At 31.5% G+C, this 22,159-nt stretch overlaps 1 pseudogene; it reads right to left on the reverse strand.

Moving 5' to 3' along the window:
• Nucleotides 1–6,924: 6,924 nt before the first annotated feature.
• On the reverse strand, nucleotides 6,925–21,616 carry LOC139507350 (uncharacterized; annotated as a pseudogene).
• Nucleotides 21,617–22,159: the final 543 nt, after the last annotated feature.

The raw sequence follows: 22,159 nt of genomic DNA on the forward strand, positions 1-22,159 counted from the left end.
TTTGTAAAAATGAAATTCCATTTTTTCCCGTATTTTACTTATAAATGGACTTAGTTTTTCTAGCGGGAAACATTACATCCACTCTGTGGTTAAAGTTTTAAAATTTTAATAACTTTCTTAAACTGGCCTATATTTGTACCAAATTTGGACAGAAGCTTGTTTATGATCATAAGATAGTATTCAGAAGAAAAAAAAGAAAATCCATTTTTCGTATTTTACTTATAAATGGACTTAGTTTTTTCTGCCAGGATACATTCACTCTTACATGTCTGGGGTTAAAGTTTTTAAGATTTTACTTAATTACTTTCTTTTACTGTCCTGGATTTATATCAAACTTGGTCAGAAGCTTCTTACAATCAAAAGATAGTATCAAGAGGAATAATTTTATTGATTTTTACCTTTATTTTTGTTGAGTCTGCGATTAACAGCAAAAGCAGGCGAGACACTGGGTTCCACGGAACTCTTACTAATTTTTTATGCCAATATTTAGATAAATGAAAAGTTTTATTTCAGTAGAAGTGATCGACAGTAATGATAAATATATAAACCATCTTACTTGATTGTTTTCAGAGATTCAAGGCTAGTTTACTGGTGGAATTGACAAAGGTTTTCCCAAATGAGATCAACACTTACAGGGCCCTACGAGATGACCAACCAACCTGAACATTGTTATTTTGTGACATGTATAAACTATGAGAGAAATGTTGCAAACTTGATATTCCTCATTTGATTAACAATTCACAGAACAGAATTTTTGTGGAGATATGAGTGAATGGAAATGAATTGTGAAATGAATCTGATGTTATGTTTGCTAGCTATAATGTATTGAACTTTTTTATAAATTCAATATTCATCAAAACATTAATGCTCTGCTGAAGATGGGAAGTATCATTTTCCAGTTGAATTACAGTATGTTTTTCAAGAATCCTTGATACTTTTCCTTGCCCCTGTGATTGTAATTTCATCATTAGTATGAGCTGTGATCTATCCTGTACCATAATAATAAAATGTACAATTGAAATCAACAATGTTTACTTTTTTATACACAAAAATATCTTCCTATCGATTTTGATACGACCGCAAAAAATTTTGAGGTCGTATATTGGCATCATCGTCGTCCCGAAGAGACGATGGTTTCCGGAAAATAACTTTAGTATCAGTAAATAGAAATCAGTAAAATTTTAACACAATGTTTATAACCACAAAAGGAAGCTTGGATTGATTTTAGGGGTTATGGTCCATAAGGTTTAGGAATGAGGGGCCAAAAGGGGCCCAAAACAAGCATTTTATCTAGTGTCAGTACAAAAAGTTGTGTATAAATATTTCAATTGTTCTGAAATTGTACCACAATTTTTAATATCATCAGTAGGAAGGTTGGGATATATTTTGTGGGTTATGGGGCAAACAGTCGAAACAAACTTTTTGCTTTCATTATGGTTACAATGACTGATTTAGGAGGAAATATTTTGATTATGCAATAAAAAAAGTTATTATTAAAAAGCATCTTTTGAATAAAAACTGTTTATACTATCTAATTATGTGTATTAGTGGGGGAAAATGTAAAAGCATAAAAATATATTATATATACCAATACACATAATTAATAGCGCCTGGTCATGTTTCTCTGAACTGCCAGTTAAATCTCTATCTTTGGTTTAACTCTGAACCGCTGGTTACCATATCTATATAAATAGGGTGCATACATTAATCCACCATTCTGTCTCTGATGAAGGTCCTTTTTGGACCAAAACCAGTCAGGCTATGAGACATCATCAGGCGCTATTAATTATGTGTATTGGCATATATAATATTTTATGTTTATACTTTCTACTGTATTTACCTGTATTATTGGCGCAAATGGAATGTTTTGTTTGGTGCAAACGAAAGATTATTTTAGCACAAATGTAATGCCATTGGTTCAAAAGCAAAGCACTGTACATCTCATCAGTTTCCTTCAGGTTATAAATTTTCATTTCACTTTTCTACAAAACTTTAAATAGGACGAACAAGAGCTGCCTCAAATTTACTATCAGGCCTTATTTTGAACAGGCTCAACTGTGTAAAAAAAATTGAGAATGGAAATGGGGAATGTGCCAAAGAGACAACACCTGACCATAGAAAAAACAACAGCAGAAGGTCACGCAACAATGCATTTTTTGATAATAATTCTTCAACTTTATTGGTGAGCATCAGCTTACAGTTCTTCTTGTTAATTAATGCTCTCCCCTGCATTATTCACTCAGGTCCTTTATTTCAGGATATACTTAGGTGAAATTAATAAGTCTAGAATTTAAAATTGATACTATTAGTCAGAAGAGCATTAGTTATGAAACAAAATAAGCACAAAAAATATTGATAGATTATGGAGCTCCTTTTTCTAGATATTTATTTTATGTCAAGCCCTACGACTTCTGATGCAAAAAGCTTGACATAGGAATAGTGATCCATATAAACATACTTTGTTATGACATTTACATCCAACATATGTCTAGTGTCCTTGGTGTCATTTCATGGTTTAGTGACTACATGGACAAAAAAGTTAAGAATTCTTTTATTCTTATTTACTTTCATTTTATAATGAATAATGGGGGATACCTATATTTGGTATGAGGGTACCTTGTCCATCAGACAGTTTTCACTTGATATGGACCTCATTTCGAGGTTCAGTGAACAAGGTTAAGTTTTTCGTTGTTAGTCCATATCTTAGATACTATAAGCAATAGGTCTATAATATTTGGTGTATGAAACGATTGTAAGGTAAACATTTCCACCTAGCAGGTGTCATCTGACCTCGAGCATTATTTTCATGGTTCAGTGGTTAAAGTAAAGTTTTTTGTGTTTTGGTCTGTTTTCTTATAATGTAGGCAATGCCACAATAGATCAACTATATTTGGTGCATGAACATATTTTACAATTTACATAGCAGTCTTGTGATTGAGTTAAGTCATTCCAATTGATATTTTATAGTTTGTCTTTCTATGTTGTGGATGTGTATACTACTGTTTCAGAAAAGGGTGAAAAGTTTGGTGTACCATTAAAAACGTTTAAACCTGATGAAAATTGTTTGCCACCTGTTCTAAGTCAGGAATCTGATGTTCAGTTGTTGTTGTTTGCATGATGTGGTTCATTAGTTTTTCTCGTTTTCTCAGTTTATATATAGATTAGACAGTTGGTTTTTCCCATTTGAATGGTTTTTACACTAGTATTTTTTGGTGCCTTTACGGGATGCTGTTCGGTTGTGAGCCAAGGCTCTGTGTTTGAAGACCATACTTGGACCTATAATGGTCTACTTTTATAAATTGTGACTTGGATGGAGATTTGTCTCATTGGCACTCATACCACATCTCCATATATCTATATATACAGATATCTAACCAAAAGATGAAAACTACTGACCCATTGACATTTTACAATTGGTGAGAATTGATTGATATACCTGATACATAAAAAAGGGACACATTGAAGCAGAAAGTCTGTATATACCTTCATAAAAGAGACCTCCCAAATCTTAATTACGATCGACCAGCAATAGCATTCAGACATTAAAGCCCCTACTAAAAAGACAAATTTAAAAGTTAGAAAAATAGAAAGCCAATGTTTATAATGGTACTTGTAAAAAGTCTACAATAAAAAAACAAAGAATAGTATATATGGGGTATTCATCCATGACATTAAATCTGTGCATTTATCATGTAGCTTTATATAGGTAAGGGGACCTAACTCTCCCCTAAATCCACCTCTGAGAACCTTTGAACAAAAAGAACACTCTTTTAATTCTTTATTTCAACATTCAAAACTAAGTGAAACACAGTTTTAAAAACCACATAAATTTCTTCATAAAATATATGTGTATAATATAAAAACATGATGTATGCCAATTTAATTAGCACTAATTTAATGTATATAATAAATATTTTTGAAATCTATGTATATATATAATATATGTGTGGAATGTTCATAACATGGATAATTTGTGATATCTATGACTGAATAATATATATGAATTAAATAAATAATTACATCTTTTGATTTAAGTATTTAAGTTATGGTCAGTTTTATCCTGTATACAATGTACAATGGATTCATTTATTTTTGTGAATACAAATATTTATGAATTGAAGAAAATTTGTACAATGAATAGGATGGCACCTGGCGTTGGCCGGCCAAATTTTAATTTGATCTGTGTTTGGTGGGATCAAAAATGAATCCAAAAAAAATAATGGTTTCTTTCTAGATGCTATAACAAGGTACATGAGTAGATAACTAACTCTATGGTATCCAAATGCAAACAACCTTAAAACCAAATGATTTGAAATCTAAGCTTTCACTTCTTTTCATCTCAAAGAATGAATTTGTATTAAAATTACGGGTAGATAAATAAGGTTTGAGGAATTTTTACCAAAAAGAATTTTTTGTCACTTTTCATTAATAATTTGTTGATTTGCTTACATTTTTTTTTTAACCTCAATGCTTACTTGATGACAAGAAAGAGTTCAAATGCATTCATTATTTAATATGTGCAATCAATCATTGAAAATTTCTTGAATTTGTGACCATTAATGAGATAATTTAATTATTGTTTCATATGACAGCCTAATATAGCTGTTATTGTATACTGTAAATTCAGAAATTATTGCGATGTTTTATTATTGCGAAAAAATGCGAACAGGGTATAATCCCAAAGATTTCAATTCGCATTTTGATTTTTTGTATGAGAATCAAACAGGACTTTTCTCAATTGACGCAAAAATAAAAATTGCGTAATAGTCTAAAATGACAAAATCGAAATAATAAATGCATGAAATAATTTCTGAATTCACGGTATCCTAAAATTGAATCTGTTGTGTCCATTTTGTTTCATGATGCCAAAGTACCAGCCTTATATAAGTCCCTGTTTCATAAAAGTGAGGAATACAACTGCCCTGACAAAAACATTTTTATGGATTTCTTTGAATTTATGGAGATAATCTTGTTTTCAAACAGCACAAAAAACACAACAGATTGTTTCAATTTTTAACAATTGACATCAACAGTATTTAATCTTTATGTGGTAAAAGAATTATAGCTGGTCATTAAAAATGAAAAAATCTAACAAATTTGCTAACAAACAAAACAATAAATGAACAATGAATATGGCATGACACCAAAGTATAAATAGAGAGATCTAACAACAAAAAACAATGCTTATATACATAACATTAACATAATATATTCTTCTTTTATTGAATGGAAGACAACATCCATCAACTATTTTTTTATTATCAACAAAATAATTGTTCTTTAAATGTTTATAAAATGCTCACTTCCCCGCAGGTTGCTGCTGACCTCTTAAAGGACTTCTTTTGGTGGCCAAAAAAATTGAGAATAAACAATGTAATAGATTCTAAAATTATTTCAGATTCCACCATTATTTTTAATCAACCTTTACTTGGTTTACATCTTTGTTATTTACTCTCTGTTTTATATTTGTCTTATTGATAAAATGCCCCATCTCTTATTTTCAGAAGTCTACAAATATTTATTCACCTTAGTATCAAATATTTATGACATAATTGGAACTTTTTACAGTTATGCCTCCGCATACAAGATATCCTCTCAAAGGGTTCAGGGACAACCAAGACAGGCTTAAAGTAAGATCAAATACTAACACTATTCAGTTTTACAAATTAAGGATGACTGCTTGTCATGTTTTGGAGTTTTTGTCAAATTTACGGAATCCTCTGGTTTTATCCCATTTGAATGCCTTTAAAAAATTTCCCCATGAACCCCCATTTTTCTTTTTATAAATCTTTTACATGTATAACTATAAGTCATTTGTAAAAGTCTTATGAAATTTTATTTATTTCTGATAGTATTTGAGAACTTTAACTGGTCAATGATAAAGCTATGAAAAAATCAGAGAGGACATTTCCCCACCAAAATTCCAATGGCTATTATCTCGAAAACAAGCACATTGACCCCTATATTTTTTTTGCTTTTTTGATTCCCTCAATTTATTCCCTATCAATACATACCAGTTTTATGAATAGTTATTTATTTTGAAACTGAGCAGCGAACATCCTTAAGGCAAGCAACTTTTTGTATAAGATTAGTCCTTCAACAAAAGTTATGTGTATAACTGCATCATACAAATGATACTACCTTACAAAGGTTAAAATTATACACACGTGTATCAGCAACATAGTTAAAAGAAACACAATAAATTTTAAAATTTTGTACACATGACGTCTACATAAGACACGAGTGACATCTCAATAATTCTTTGGAAAGCATGAATTAAAGTATGTGGAGAGCTTCAAAATTTAAAAAAATAAAAAGCACCTTCACTAAGTGGTTTTTTTTTTTGTTGTTATAAATTTACATAATATTTCTTAATGAACAGACAAGAACAGCATCAGAAAACCTCAAATAACTTATATATTTCTTAAGTGATCCACTATTAAAATTTCATAACTTTTAGACCATCTATCTTATTACTTCAAAATAATTTGTTGAATGAATAAATAAAAATACTCATGTATGGCACATGCTGAATTTAACAGATAAAGTTTGTCATTGCTAATGATAATAAGGATCTAATTATTCCACCAAGATATAGTTAATGTTAAAGTTTAGAACTGGCATGTTCCTTTTTAAAATTCTTTGAAATATTTTTGAAAAATAAAGTTACAGATGATCCCTTAGGAATTAATATTCTTAAAGTATTGTTTATTTTAGAACTGTCATACTGGTTTTTTTTTCTGTAACACTGCTCTGGCATCCAGGATAATAAAAAAACAAAGTAAAAATAAAAAAGAAATACTGTAATATAATGTCAAAATTAACTTTGACCTCAAAATGAAACCAATAAAAGTATTCTTGTACAAAGAATTTAAAGGATAAGCTGCAGTTTTCAATTGACAAAAACTGCAATTAAAATAAAATAAAAAAGTTAGCAAATCAAATTATTTGTTTTCTGTATTAAAAGAGATGTGGCATGTTAAAACTTCAAGGTTACTTTTCATTAAAATAGATGCTGCTCAACTTTTATTTACTCGGTACATAAAATCACATTTTGACAAAAACTGACAAAATCTATTGACCACATAAAAAGTACGAGATCATACAGAGGTAATAGTCTGACACATTTCAAAGGTTAAATTTTTGACAAAGCTCTTTTGAATTGTCGCTAAAATAATCACTGGTCTCGTCTCCGCGATCTCCTTTCTCACTTGACGTAAGTAATGGAAGACATTGTGAAAATGATGAGGGGATTTCATGTGAATGGCGATGGGATTTATTTGAGATGGATCCTGTAGGACTAATGTCTGGGACTTCATAATGATCATTATTATATTTGTCTTTTTGAAGAGTCTGTGGCGTTCCAATGCTGTTACTTCTTTGTCGTCCCGGAGGACTTGAGGGACTGAATGCAGGTTTGACCAATGTTTTTGTAGGTGTCAACAACTTTATACTTTGACTTGTGCCACTCAAACGTTTTGCATCCTGAGAACTTTGAGACAGAACGGTTGAAAAAATTCAAAAAATTCGTGGAATGTGATTTGGTCATTGTTGAGTGACAAGACGTGATTTAAATTCTATCGGGTCTAGATCGTCAGCAAGATAAACACTGTTTGTTGGAGCATCTAGACATGGCTCCAAAAATGAAGGGTTGGCTTTCAGAAACCTAATGATATCTATTAAGTCCAGACGATCCTTTGATTCTGATGCCAAACAATTATATATGAATCTGTATCTGAAATAGGAAGAAGAAAAATATTGATTAAAATACCTTTTTTTTTTTTATTAAGATATGATATACTTTTTTTTTTAATGTGTGCAATGGAATTCATTGTATATGTAGCAAATGAAAATTTGAGAACCAGGTAAAATGACATTCAAAACAGTTATAATTTTTTACAGACATGTCCCAATGAATTCTCTGTTCAGAGTTTGTTGTCAGTTGGACATAGGTTATTCTAACATGTGTACATTTATAAGTATTTTTTTAGTTTCTGATCAGAGTTTTACTGCATAAATAAAAATAAAGAGTATATCTAACAAATATAATCCAGCAACTGTAAGTCGATGAAACTTATACCAATATATACGATGTACTGCGAGTTTTAGATCTCCATAAAAAAAGTTAAACAAGAATGTGTTCCAAGTACATGGATGCCTCATCCGCATTATCATTTTCTGTGTTCAGTGGACAGTGAAAATGGGGTAAAAACTCTAATTTGGCATTTAAATTAAAAAGATCATATCATAAGGAACATGTATACTTAGTTTCAAGTTGATTGGACTTCAACTTAATCAAAAACTACCTTTACCAAATACTTTAACCTGAAGCGGGACAGACGGACGATTGCAGACCAGAAACATAATGCCCATAAATGGGGCATAAAAAAGACTATTTCAATCCTTCAGAAGATCTCGAGGACATCTTGCAATAAAGGCAAAGTATTTAAAGTGACAATGGCATTTTTTTTCTTCTTTTTTGCTTGATTAACAACCATTTAGCATACAATGGCTTAATACATTATAATTAGTAACCCCTTTACGTTGGAAAATTAAATAACAACAAAAAAGATCAATGAAGACAAAAAGGAATTGGAATGAAGTGATATAAACTTACATATCTTCAGGACAATTTCCTGGTAATATAAGTCTGTTTTGATTCTTCACATATTCTATAACTTGGTTATTAGTAAGACCTTGGTATGGAAAACTACCAAATGTGACAATCTCATACAACAATACTCCATAGCTCCAAATGTCAGACTTTGAAAGTAAACAGTCCATCCCATAAACTTTCTGGTGACATCCATCTGACAGGTAACATACCTAAATAACAAAGAGAGGCTAATAATTATTCTAAAAATAAGTGTAATCTAGACTGTTATATGTTCTGTGATCAAATACCATATAAACAATGACAAGCACAAACTTTAAGCATGCACATTTTTTTTATGTACAGAAATCAACATTTTAATTAAACAAGAGGCTCTCAAGAGCCCTGAATCGCTCACTGGTACTGTAACTATGCCCTTATTGAACATATTGAACCAGTGCCAGGCAAACCATGTACAGCTAACAATTCTTCAATATTACAAATATATATGACTTACTGTTTATAAATAAAGAAAATGAGACCAAAACACAAACACTTAAAACTTAGCAATGGACTGTGAAAATGAGGTCAAGTTCAAATAAAACCTGCGTAACCGACATATAGATCATAAAATATTTTCATACACCAAATATAGTTGACCTAATGCATAAAGTATTAAAAAAATAGACCAAAACTAAAAAAGTTAACTTTGACCACTGAATTATGAAAATGAGGTCAAGGTTAGATGACACCTGTCAGCTAGACATGTACACCTTACAATCATTCTATACACCAATTTTAGTAGACCTATTGCATATAGTATAAGAAAAACAGACCAAAACACAAAAACTTACCCCTATGTTCTATTTAAAGTAAGGGCGGCCCATGTTTTTTGACGGATCAAAAATCGAAGCACACACTTTGTGCAGGATAATCTAAGGAACTATCATGCTAAGTTTCATCCAAATCCATTCAGTAGTTTCAGAGGAGAAGATTTTTTAAAGTTAGCAAATATGATGAACAAATTGTGAAAAATTGTCATTAAAGGACTTTTACCCCTTAAGGGGTCAATTGACAATTTTGGTCATATTAACCTATTTGTAGATCTTACTTTGCTGATCATTTTTGCTGTTTACAGTTTATCTTCATCTATAATAATATTCAAGATAATGACCAAAAACTGCAAAATTTCCTTAAAATTACCAATTAAGTGGCAGCAACCCAACAATGGTTTGTTTGATTCATCTGAAAATTTCTGGGCTGATAGATCTTGACCTAATGAACATTTTTACCCCTGTCAGATTTGCTCTAAATGCTTCCGTTTTGAGATATAAGCCAAAAACTGCATTTGACCCCTATGTTCTATTTTAAGTAACGGCGGCCATGTTTTTTGACGGATCAAAAATCGAAGCACCACACTTTGTGCAGGATAATCTAAGGAACAATCATTTTAAGTTTCATTCAAATCCATTCAGTAGTTTCAGAGGAGAAGATGTTTTGAAAAAATTGTTAACGACGACGACGTCGTCGACGACGACGACGACGACGACGACGACGGACGCCAAGTGATGAGAAAAGCTCACATGGCCTTTTAGGCCAGGTGTGCTAAAAACAGATTATGTTCATCGATTACAAGTACCTTGTAGCAGGTTATTTTCACAGGTGTAAGATTTCGTAATTTTTATTGAATAAAGTATACAAAATATTTAGGCGGATTCAAAACTTTTATCAATACCTTTGCATGTCTACTTTTAAATTGAAAGAATTTATTTTGGGGATTTGGTTCTAAACATTTGGTGACAAGAATAAGCAAAAATTTACACCCCACGAAAATAACCCACCATACAGTATCTGATAATACCCATCTTCTTACTATTTAAAACAAGAGGCTCTCAGAGCCTGAATCGCTCACCTGAATTGTTTTGGTTTAATATCTCTCATCAATGATTATTTTGGCTTTTCAATTTATTTAAATGTTCTTTGAATCTTCCTATTTTCTTCAAAAGCAAAAAAAAATCATTTCTCCTATGTTCTATTTTAGCCATAGGAGCTATGTTTCTTGACATACAAGGAAATGAAATATAAAATTTATACTAGATACTCTAAAACTCTGAAACTCATTTAGCCTAAGTTTGGCTGAAATTGATACAGCAGTTTCATAAGAGAAGATTTTTTAAAGTAAGGTCAACATGATGAACAAATTGTGAAAAAAGTCTTTAAAGGGCAATAACTCCTAAAGAGGTCAATTGACAATTTTGGTCAAAATTGACTTATTTGTAGATCTTACTTTGCTGATCATATTTTGCTGTTTACAGTTTATCTTTATCTATAATAATATTCAAGATAATGACCAAAACTGCAAAATTTCCTTAAAATTACCAATTAAGTGGCAGCAACCCAACAATTGGATGTTTGATTCATCTGAAAATTTCAGGGCTGATAGATATTGACCTAATGAACATTTTTACTCATGTCAGATTTGCTCTTAATGCTTTCGTTTTTGAGATATAAGCCAAAAACTGCATTTGACCCCTATGTTCTATTTTAAGTAACGGCGGCCATGTTTTTTGACGGATCAAAAATCAAAGCACACACTTTGTGCAGGATAATCTAAGGAACAACCATGCTAAAGTTTTAACCAAATCCATTCAGTAGTTTCAGAGGAGAAGATATTTTTAAAGTTAGCAAATATGATGAACAAATTGGTGAAAAATTGTCATTAAAGGACAATAACCCCGTAAGGGGTCAATTGACAATTTTGGTCATATTAACTTATTTGTAGATCTTACTTTGCTGATCTTTTTTGCTGTTTACAGTTTATCTTTATCTATAATAATATTCAAGATAATGACCAAAAACTGCAAAATTTCCTTAAAATTACCAATTAAGTGGCAGCAACCCAACAATTGGATGTTTGATTCATCTGAAAATTTCAGGGCTGATAGATATTGACCTAATGAACATTTTTACTCCATGTCAGATTTGCTCTTAATGCTTTCGTTTTTGAGATATAAGCCAAAAACTGCATTTGACCCCTATGTTCTATTTTAAGTAACGGCGGCCATGTTTTTTGACGGATCAAAAATCAAAGCACACACTTTGTGCAGGATAATCTAAGGAACAACCATGCTAAGTTTTAACCAAATCCATACAGTAGTTTCAGAGGAGAAGATTTTTTAAAGTTAGCAAATATGATGAACAAATTGTGAAAAATTGTCATTAAAGGACAATAACCCCTTAAGGGGTCAATTGACAATTTTGGTCATATTAACTTATTTGTAGATCTTACTTTGCTGATCTTTTTTGCTGTTTACAGTTTATCTTTATCTATAATAATATTCAAGATAATGACCAAAAACTGCAAAATTTCCTTAAAATTACCAATTAAGTGGCAGCAACCCAACAATGGTTTGTTTGATTCATCTGAAAATTTTAGGGCTGATAGATCTTGACCTAATGAACATTTTTACCCCATGTCAGATTTGCTCTAAATGCTTTCGTTTTTGAGATATAAGCCAAAAACTGCATTTGACCCCTATGTTCTATTTTAAGTAACGGCGGCCATGTTTTTTGACGGATCAAAAATCGAAGCGCACATTTTGTGCAGGATATACTAAGGAACAATCATGTTAAGTTTCATTCAAATCCATTCAGTAGTTTCAGAGGAGAAGATGTTTGAAAAATTGTTAACGACGACAGACGACGACGACGACGACGGACGCCAAGTGATGAGAAAAGCTCACATGGCCTTTTAGGCCAGGTGAGCTAAAGACAAAAAAGAGGTAATGTCAGTTCTTAACATAAAGATATACTGTAAACCAACTTATTTTCACAGATACCTTATTCTGTCAGAAGTCCTTTCTAGACCATTTTGGAGTGATTAAATTTCATGATATTTAAATTTACTTGACATAATTAAATAAGGAAAGAAACAAGTTTAATATGTTCGCGAAGATTTATATTCCCTAAATGTTTTTACTCACAATAAGTCATGAAAATAAATCAGTTTGTTTACAGTAACTGATATTGAATTGTCCACTAGTATCACATTCCTTACCTTTCTTAGTAAATCTATAATAATCAGATTCTATAATTGGTCTAGTCATTCCAAAATCTCCTATCTTTACTGTTAGGTTGGAATGAACCAAGCAGTTCCTGCAAGCTAGATCTCTGTAAAATACAAAGTACAAGACTGCATTTATAAATAACCTTTCATACATAGTCATGCAAGCTCACACAAGTGTTTTAAATGTAATTTTCTGAGAAGTTCAATTTCATTTCTACCGAAACCAAATGAAATGTTTATTAAGCATTGAAATTACTATTGCTCAGTGAAGTTTTATGAATTTAAGGCCTGATATTTAAAAAATAGCTCAAGTAAAATCGAAATCAATTTACTCATAAAAACTGAAGACTCCCTGATGATAAAACAGCCTTACATTCATCTATTTATACTTTCTTTGAACCATAAAAATTCAAGAGCAATTGGCTTAATTCACCTCAAATAATAAGAAATTTGTATACCACAACTTTTAAAGTCGCCATCAATTGAACTCACTAGAGATGGATTTAAGGGCTAGCCAGGCTGCCCCTTATGGAAAAATTTACATGGTTAATGTAAAGGCTGTTTACATTTCCCACTCCTAAAATTGTCATTATTATTAGTCCTTCCCCCCCCCCCCCCCCCCCCCCTCTTCAAAATCAAGGATCTATATCTGCTCACAAACTTGACAACACATCAAACATGCTGTCATTAGACAAATGCAGTTTAACCCCAAAAAAAACTGGATAGAGTAAGTGTACTTGATACAATAATATTAAAGAAATAGTTGATGTTCTTTATAAAATAAACTGCTGACATAGAGATATCTGTCACCTTTTTGTTATTACCGAAATTTAACTTTTTGACTATGTCAAGGCGACATAAAAAGATGGCTATGTCATAAATATGATTCATTATTACAGATCTTACCTATGTACATATTTCAAGTCATGCATATATTTGAGACCACTGGCTACATCCAATGCCATTTGGGTCAGTCTTTCAGAACTGATATCAAAGGCCTCTTTGCAATCACTTCCTACTAAATTCCTACGTGACAATAAATAGGTTTTCAAATCACCTGCAACAAGAAAGTATTTCAAAATGTGAAAATTGTCTTCAATCAAATATGATAATGCAGCAAGTCTGTAATTGTAATTCAAATTGAAAAAAAATAATGATATATTTCTTTTTTGGTTTATGACAGACAATAAGAAGGCTGTTTTTCTTAGTGGAATTTTGACATAATTTCCAAACTGATATGAATTATTAGTTCCTTATATTTTATAAATAGTAATCAAAGGTACCAGGATTATAATTTAGTACGCCAGACGCACGTTTCGTCTTCATAAGACTCATCAGTGACGCTCATATCAAAATATTTATAACGCTGTCAATATATGTATAGGTCATCAACAGATATGGAATTACATCATTTTCAAGATTTTCAATTTATGCAACAATTTTGCCTTCACGATTTTTTTCTCTACAAATAGTGTCATTTTTTTATATTTTTTTATAAGACATTTCTTCGGTTATTTTTATCAAAACCGGTGTTAAACAAATCACAAGTACGTGTTAAGATCCGACTAAATACCTAAATCCCGATATCGTCAGGAATAGTCTTGGGAATAGTCCAAAATCATATTTTTGTCATGCTGTACTGATCATGAACTTATAACTGTTTCTCTTTTTTTTTACACTGCATGATTCTAGTTTATTTTTAAGAAGAATTGGGATGCCACTGTGATAACGTTTAAATCTACTGTTGCAGACTTTGTAAAGGCATGCAGTTGTCTCCCTTGGGAATAGTCCAAAATCATATTTTTGTTCTATTTCTAACATCTAAATTGTGCTATAAGGACAATATTTAAAAAAAGTGTAGTTCTAGTCTACGTTGTGTAAGTTAGAAGGTATACATAACTAACAAGAATGTGTCCCAAGTACACAGATGCTCCATCCGCACTATCATTTTCTATGTTTAATGGACCGTGAAAATTGGGGAAAATCTCTAATTTGGCATTAAAATTAGAAAGATCAAACCATAGGGAACATGTGTACTAATATTATAAGTTTCAAGTTGATTGGACCAAAAACTTTAACCAAAACTTTAAACAGATGGACGAATAGACGCACAGACCAGAAAAAATAACGCCCATAAATGGGGCATAATAAATGGGACATAAAAATTATTGTGCAGTCATTGAATTTTTTATCTCAAATTTATACCATATAGGAAGACATATTGCATACAAATCATGACTGATATATCTATATAGAAAATAGAAAATTTGTGTTTGTAACATACCATGCAGATGGTACTCCATAACAGCATAGACAGGTTCTCCTCTGGTACACACACCTAGTAACTGTACAATGTTAGGATGTTTAAATCTCTTCATAATATCTGCCTCACTTAGGAAATCAATCTGAAATATTAAAAATCTTGTAATAATCAGGTCTACTTCTGCCTCACTGTATGCATTAGTATAACATGTAAATATTCTTAAGTAGAACTAATCATTTCCTTTCATTGAAGTCATACAAGTTATTACAAAATTTTGCTTGTACAATGAGTGCTGTTTAAATTTCAAACAGTCAGCAAACAGGAAATGGCTGTTCAGATGTAGAAATTGTTTACTTATTACGACTCAGCATCTCATTCTGAAATGGAGTATCTCGTCATAATTATAGATTAACTCAAAGCCAAATTGTTGATGGTTAAAGCCTAACAAAAGTTTTCCCTAATGTATTTAAACAAGATGTTAGAGTGTAAGAAGCATCCTTTAAAAAAAGCAACATTTTTTTAATTTTAGACCTTTCTGCATACATTCTTGTTATCCTTCAAAATATGTAAATGAAAAACACCGGAGACTTCCTTCTGCAGAAGGAATTTTACAGTGTTAAACTGTCAGGGGAAAATCTAAAGTGACTGTCTTTAGCCAATTGTACTCAATAAATCACTGTCAAGATTGAATCATATAACAAACCTTTTCATCAACTCTAGCTCCAATTTTTAATGCTTTAACTGCTACAGCCACCCATAGACGACCATCAAGGAATGCTTCTCCGCCAAATACTGTTCCAAACGCTCCTTCTCCCAATTTCCTGTTCAAAACAACTTTGTCTCTCGCCATCTCCCATTCATCCAATGATAAACATGGAGACATGTCGGGAGAGAGCAAACCTAATTCTTTCATTCTTTCATGTGTTTTTCTCATTTTGGCATCATATCTAAAATAAATATATTCCAAATATGAATCATTGATTAATTTATTCATTTACAATGTAAAATTCAAAACTCATAACCAATCTGATCTCAGCTTTGTAGAATTGTTCAATTAATATACAATTATCTTATGTATTTTTTTGATAAACCTTTTCAAAGTATAAATATGAGTATGCTTTAACTTTTAGACTGCTTGTTCAGAATGTATTGCTGCACAGACAAAAATAATTAAAGCAGAGAAACAATACATATGAAACTACAGATAAACATCTTTACAAAGGAAGATAATTCATGCATACTAACACATAAACATCTATTTCTTTCATCATGAAAGCTTAAGAGAAAATCAAATTACCTGAATTTTATAAAAACTAGCACCAATACAACCAAAATAAGGAAGACACCAAAGCCAATGACATTAGCGATAACTATAGCCATCTCACACGTTACGCCAAAAGCTCTGCGGAATGTTTCTATTACACATTCTTCAACATCTACAAAAAGTAATAATTATCATTTTGTTTTAAAAACTTGTTGAGACTGTAGGCATGTATCTAGTCTATTGTAGAACAGTTGGCTGTCAGGAAGATTATCTCCAGTTCCAGTATAAAATAATGTTGAGACTAGGTAAATTTGAGAAAACAAATTAAAGTCATTACTGTTTGAATGGTATTTTTTTTCTCCTTGCTAATATTTGGCAGATTATTTTGGATCTTAAACACATTATAAATACATATCAACAATGTATTCCTTTAATTAATCATAACTTGTTTAAGACTTCACACAGAACAAACTCATATTGTGTAAATTGAATATAAACAGACAAACACTAGCTTCCTTCAACTTGAAAGTTTTAACTTGATAACGGTAAATCATTCCGAAATGCTTGAGTGAAGGAACTTGATAAACAAACAGTATGTGCCTGTCCCAAGGCAGGAGCCTGTTATTCAGTGGTTGTTGTTTGTTGTTGTATAACATATTTGTTTTTCGTTCCTTATATTGTACATTAATTAGGCTGTTATTCTTTCTCGTTTGAAATGTTTTACATTTTTCATTTTGAGACCATTAAAGCTGACTATGTTGAAGGCCATACAGTACCCTATATTTGTTAATTTCTGTGTCATTTGGTCACTTGTGGTGAGTTGTCTTATTGGCAGTCATACAACATCTTCTTTTTATATTGTTAAACTATCTATCTAATGAATTTAATGCTACTTCTGTTCAAAATAACCAATTGAAAGTAATATTAATATTTAGAGCTTTGCTTACCTACATGACCATCTGAAGGTCGTTTACCATGTGATGTTAACCAGCGTATCTTCTTTTCATCAATTTGTAGTTTTCCACCATGTAAACCAGGCGTAAACTGTCCTACAAGTCTTGTTCCATTGTGGAAGTGTTGTAATATATTTATAGTTCCTGGTCGGTTACTGCCATTAAACTTAATATGTCCCGAGACCCCATGGAAATCTGTCTGGTTCACATAGTCTGCTAGTTTCCTTAAAATGGAAAAGAATAATTTGTTTTCAATACTCTGTGAAAGGCACAGCAATGTAGAAAGAGGGTATCTTTGTTCAATCATTTACGTAAGAACATAAGTATTATATTACAATATAATTATTTGATTATGGACTTTCTGTTTTGAATTTTCTCAGAGTTCCGTATTTTTGTGATTTTAGTTTTTCTATATTTTCTATCATTTATTTGTAGTTAATAAAATTATCAATCCACTAAGCAATAGACAGTTTTTCACTATTTCAAAGATATAATAGTGTTGTCCATTGAATCCTGAAAATCAGAATATATCAATGCAAATATTGAGGAAATAAATGGCATGGGAAAAGAGGGGAAGACATCTCAATAATAACTAACTTTTTCCTTTGTAAAAACTATAATATGGATTGAATTATTTGTTAATGAACAAAGATTCTACATGTTTGACTCTTTCAATGATACACTTGATATAACAATGTATCAAAATTACCGAAATGTGTATCATTGAAATTCTTATTTCACTTACTGAGCTGTAGATTTGGAATGAATCAGTTCCAAGGCCCCTGGTTCATTTTTGAACAGTTTATCTAAAGCATAGGCATAAACCCACACAGCATCATATACATAACTGGCAAATGCACTCCCTGCTACTTTCTGTAAAACAAAATTATATAGCTGGAAAAGTTGGAATTCATATTCACAGACAGTCTTATTGTTTAATTTTAAGCATTTTTTTTTTTTTTTTTATGTGAGTTAAACAGGATTTTTCTAAATACCGCAAAAATTACAATCGCAATTTAGTCTAAATGAAAAAATCGCAATAATAAATGCACACAGTAATTTTTTAATTTACAGTATGCAAAAGGATAAAGAATAAAACCTTATGAAAGATAATCTCATACCACAATTACCAAACTGCACTACTTTTTCTCTCTCTATTTCACATTCAAATTCAATTGAAACATAATGTAAAAAACAAGAATGTGTCCCCAGTACACGGATGCCCCATCCGCACTATCATTTTCCTATGTTCAGTGGACCGTGAAATGGGATAAAATCCCTTATTTGGCATTAAAATTAGAAAGATCACATCATAAAGAACATGTGTACTAAGTTTCAAGTTGATTGGACTTCAACTTCATCAAAAACTACCTCGACCAAAACGTTAACCTGAAGCAGGACAGACAGATGAACGGACAAACAAACGGACGAATGAACAGACGCACAGACCAGAAAACATGATGCCCATAAATGGGGCACAAAAAAATGATTATACTCCAACCTTTTTATGCTTTTCTTACACACCCATATAATTAAATGATTAAGGGGTTAATGGTCTTTGCTTGCCATAGAAGGCTGTATAATGACCATGCAATATATATCTGGTAACCTTCAGTTTGCAATAGTATATAATAGTTTCAAAAGTGTCAAACTGGTGTAGATGTAAGCATCTATAGGTCATCATACCACCTTCAACAATGATTCATACTAAAAGCAATTATTAAGAAGGCCCTTACATGACGTAAACAATTCAAATGAGAAAATTAAAAGGTCTGATTTATTTACAAATCAAAGTAATTAAAAATCAATTGACTTACTGCGTCTCCAACACGTTTAGCATACATCTGTTTGTACTGTCCTACTGTTATGTTCCCAACAATTAACGTGTTGTCTGAATCAGAGAATGTCTTTGATAATACAAAATATCCATCCGTAGCATACTTCATCATGTCTGACGAGCATGGTACATTCTCCTGGGTCCGTGATTCTTTTGGATTGGGTGAGCTATTGTAAAAATCAACATCCCACCAGTCATTAGGGTACCAGGAAGGAAGAAACCAAACATAACCCTCTCGACTTGTCATTCTCTGAAATATAAAACATTTTAAATGAAATATTTAAAGTACATTGATTATGTTTTTTTAGTTTTATACCCCAGTTTTTATTGGTGGAGAAAACCACTGACTTTCCATGACAATAGTCATTTTAGATTGGAGTCAAGTGCACCTGCACGAGTGGGGTTTGAACTCACAACCTCAGTGTTGACTGGCTAGTAATTACAGTAGTAACTACTTAGACCACTCGGCCAATGAGGCCCACTATAGTACATTGTGGTATACCAGATGTGTTATTTCATAATTGAAAAAGGTCAATAATTGCTACATTCAGAATGTATGATTGTTGATTCATAAATGTTTATTATTTTTCATTTTAAAAATTGGGACAGATAAAAATTAACATATAACATATTTTGATAGCATTTATTTGTTTTTTCCTAAAAAATGTAATACTGTAAATTCAGAAAAATTATTGTGTGTATTTATTATTGCGATTTTGTCATTTTAGACTTTAAATTTTTACTATTTTAAGAAATATCCTGTTTAATTCATATAAAATATTTCAAAATGCGAGTTTAAATTATTGCGTTTACAACTCTGTCGCATTTTTCGCAATAATTAAAACCTCGCAATAATTTCTGAATTTACAGTAATTAATTTTTCCATTTTTGGCCCTTGTTCAACATTGCCAAATTTTCTGAAACTACAGTATACATGAACATACCATGTATATGATAATATCTGGAGGCTAGGCAAAAGCATAAAATATAGACCTCACTCCTAGAGTGTTTGTGTAACATCAAACTTTCGATGAGCGGAGTGAGATATTCTTCTAGAACCTCTTCAGACACTTTGTTAAGCTAAGGACAACCCATGCATTGCAAATTTGAGGGGGGAGGGGGGGGCACGCCCACCACACCCCTGCCTGAATCTGCCCCTGCTGTCTGTACATTAAGCTTATAAATATATGATGTAGTACAAACCTGTCTCCAAGCTTCACACATGACTGCTCTAGCTGCTGGCATGTAAAAGTCAGCTATTATTATTTTCACATTCTTTGACCTCAAATCAGCAAATATCTGAAATAAAAATAAGAAAGATACAAGAATTGTTAACAGTTTTTAAAAAATATAGATCACATAAATTATATGTGAAATGAAAAAAAGAAAGATGCAAGAATTGTTAACAGTTTTTAAAGAATATAGATCACATAAATTATATCTGAAATGAAAAAAAGAAAGATGCAAGAATTACTAACAGTTTTTTAAAGAATATAAATCACATAATTTTTCATAAACTTCTGAACATTAATCTTGATTTCAAACCATGCATTAACTAAAGACTAACATACATATTGAATCACTGCAATTCATTGAAGGGGATTTAATAAACTTCTCTGATTATTAAGTTAATCTTTCTCTACAAATATTTGAATGTCTTACTTCTCTTAAAAGCTAAAAACCAACCTCTGATACATCTGAATTTTGTAGTGTCCCCTGGATGTTATGTTTAACAATTACAGAGACCCCTCTCTGATGGAGATATTCCTGGAGCATTAAATGATATTCTGGTAACTCTTGGCCTCCTTCAGACATGGCACCTAGCTGGTTCCAATTCATTGCATGGAAAAATTTCTCATATACAAACCTAAACAAAATAATGAAAAAAAAAAAAGTAAAATCACAAAAATACTGAACTCCGAGAAAAATAAAATGGGGAAAGATCCTAATCACATGGCAAAACCAAATGACAAAAAACATCAAAAACGAATGGATAACAACTGTCAGATTCCTGACTTGGTATAGGCATTTTCAAACGTAGAAAATGGTGGATTGAACCTGGTTTTACAGCGCTAAACCTCTCACTTGTACGACAGTTGCGTCAAATTTAATAATATTGAAATATATTATTGAAGTTTTTTTTATTTTTTTGTGTAAATGACATTAAAATTATTCTTGAGAGTGAAACAGAGGTAACACTTTAGATTAACCTTTATTTCTAATTAAAACAAAATACGTTAAAATGTATGTTCATATGAAAAAATTCATAATCATTACATGTCCATTATTATTTTAAGATCAATTACTGTAGGCATTTCTTATGTATAAATTTTATGTTATACAAATATCCCTCCCTTATTTTCAAAAGGGTAGTTACTATTACTGAATTCCTTTTAAAAAAAATTCTGATAGAACTACTAATACTCAATGTTTCAAATTATTTGGATATATGATGTGTATTATACATAATAAATATTTTGTAAAACTTACTTGTGATGGCTAACTTCTGGGATAGTTCGGAAGAAAAAAGGATAATTAATTCTGTTTGACAAAGATGAAGCCTCAGCACCGTAACTAACAGTTAACATGTTAAAGTGGCGGGACAATGAAGCAATAGGTTCTGTTTCATCTGAACATGCTGGACCTGCAAACAAACATTTCAAAATGACCTTCGAATAACAATTCATATAAGCAAGATGTAAAAACAAAAATACTGAATTAATAATTCCTGACTGAGCCATTATTCACTTATGATACAATAGTTTCAAGTTTCATAAAAATGATTTGATTTTGATTTTTGGTGTTTTAACGCCACTTTAAAGGCTATTTTGTGGCAGCCAGTTTTTATTGGTGGAGTAAGCTGGAGTGCCTGGAGAAAACCACCAACATTCGATAGGAAAATTGACAATCCTAGTCAATCAAAATTGGAGTCGAGTGCACCTGCACAAGCTGGGTTCGAACTCATAACCTCATTGTTGTTTGGCTAGTGATTATAGTAGTAACTACTTAGACCACTCAGCCACCGAGATGAAGATATTATGCAACAGATCAGAAAACGCATCAGAGTTTAAAACCTTATTTCAGGAAGATGTGGTTTGTAGTTCCTGGGGAAAATGTGAATGGACTGTCAGAAGAAAAGTAGGCATATCCCCATTCCTCTGAACTGAGTTATAAACTTCACAA

Source organism: Mytilus edulis, unplaced genomic scaffold (genome assembly GCF_963676685.1).
Source record: "Mytilus edulis unplaced genomic scaffold, xbMytEdul2.2 SCAFFOLD_1589, whole genome shotgun sequence".
NCBI classification, from domain to species: Eukaryota; Metazoa; Mollusca; class Bivalvia; order Mytilida; family Mytilidae; genus Mytilus; species Mytilus edulis.